Raw genomic sequence first — 1,818 nt, forward strand, 5'->3', positions numbered from 1 at the left:
AAAACACTTATTCGCACGATATCTGGTCCACACAAATGGTATGGCTGAGAAAGTTTACCAGGAGAAAGCACTTGTGGATATGTGTCGTGCCCATGAATTGGTAATAAATTCGGGGCAGGCTGTTGGAGACGACAGCCAGGCTGATGGAGCCGAAAGGCTGGCTGATGGAGACGACAGCCAGGTTGATGGAGACGACAGGCGGGCTGATGGATACGACAGCCAGGCTGATGGAGCCAACAGGCTGGCTGATGGAGACGACAGCCAGGTTGATGGAGACGACAGGCGGGCTGACGGATATGACAGCCAGGCTGATGGAGCCGACAGGCTGGCTGATGGAGACGACAGCCAGGTTGATGAAGACGACAGGCTGGCTGATGGAGACGACAGCCAGGTTGATGGAGACGACAGGCGGACTGATGGAGACGACAGTCAGCCACCTGTATTGGCTTCCCCCAGTCATTCAGAGAACCAGCAAGCAGACAATATGGAAATCATGAGGCCGATAGCGAAGCCTATTGAGAGGCTAGGCTTAAACACCTTTCGGCTCATCCCAATTAGGTGCACCAAACCAGTGTAAAACTGAGAAAAATTACAACCAATAATAAAGTCATTCAAATGTTCGTCTGCACTTTTATTCCAACCGTAGAATACACGGCCTACCACCGTCCACGGGCTGGGGCCACTATTAGAAGGACTCGGGCAACCGAGCGACGCCGAGGTGGTCCGGTCTCCCGTATGCCACATTTCCCGACGCCCGCCGGACGGACAGGGATTCAGCACTGGGCTCTTCCCTCTTCACTCGCCGTTACTGAGGGAATCCTGGTTAGTTTATTTTCCTCCGCTTATTAATATGCTTAAATTCAGCGGGTCGCCACGTCTGATCTGAGGTCTTTAGTCTGGTCTGCGAGCGTGCCCTTCCATGCCGCCCCAGGCGGCTACCCCCCAACCCCTGGAAGCTCCGGAGGCAGCCCTGTGTCTCCACAGACAGCCTCACGGCACGCTCCGGGTCGGGGCGGAGGGTAACCGGGCGGGTGGGTCTAGCCTTGGGGGGACGTAAGGGAGAGAGAGAGAGGGCGTCGGGGTGCGAAGCCTCGGGCCTCCCTCTGAAAATCCCTTGCGACGGGACCCCAGCTGCGCCACGGAGGCGATCGACGGAGGGGCGACCCTCAGACAGGCATAGCCCCGGGAGAAACCCGGGGCCGCAAGGTGCGTTCGAAGTGTCGATGATCAATGTGTCCTGCAATTCACACTAATTCTCGCAGCTAGCTGCGTTCTTTATCGACGCGCGAGCCGTGTGATCCACCGTTAAGAGTCACGCTTCTGGGTCCGGGCGCTCTGGGGCGCCCGGTTTTTCAGTACGTCGGCCGGCAACAGAGGGGGTGCATAGGGGATTTTTCTTGGCCCTGTTGCCCCGGGTGCTCGGCCTCCGCCGTCCCTCCCTCAGGCGGGGAGGGGAACAACGGAGGGCTCGAGACTTCTCGACCTACCCCCCGGTCCTGCAACCCCGGGGAGAGGGGTATAGGGGCGCACGGGCGAACGGTACCCGGGACGGCCTTTCATGTGGGTTTTTTCCTGGGAGGGGGGAACACGGCAGGATCCCCCCGAGAGGCCAGTCGTCCGTCGGTACGACGGAGCAAGAGGGGCTCCCCACACCCTCCCGTCGTCTTCGTCCGCACGGCGATAACCCTCGCTGGACCGTCGCCACCCCTCCGCGTGCGGGTAGCTCAGGCAGAGCGGAAGTATCCCAGCCGCACACCCCCTTCGGGCAGGGGGAGGCAGTCGAGGAAATCGGCTTCCAGCTCCGCGCCTCCTCGGTTC

At 60.0% G+C, this 1,818-nt stretch overlaps 1 non-coding gene across 1 annotated transcript; it reads right to left on the reverse strand.

The window, feature by feature from the left end:
- Nucleotides 1-1,160: 1,160 nt before the first annotated feature.
- Nucleotides 1,161-1,314, reverse strand: LOC141164946 (5.8S ribosomal RNA). The gene has a single exon (XR_012250992.1). It is a non-coding gene; the product is annotated as a 5.8S ribosomal RNA (ribosomal RNA).
- Between the last annotated feature and the right edge of the window lie 504 nt (nucleotides 1,315-1,818).

This window comes from Phyllobates terribilis, unplaced genomic scaffold, assembly GCF_046119375.1.
Source record: "Phyllobates terribilis strain yellow unplaced genomic scaffold, ASM4611937v1 Scaffold_10__3_contigs__length_209671492, whole genome shotgun sequence".
Classification (NCBI taxonomy): domain Eukaryota; kingdom Metazoa; phylum Chordata; class Amphibia; order Anura; family Dendrobatidae; genus Phyllobates; species Phyllobates terribilis.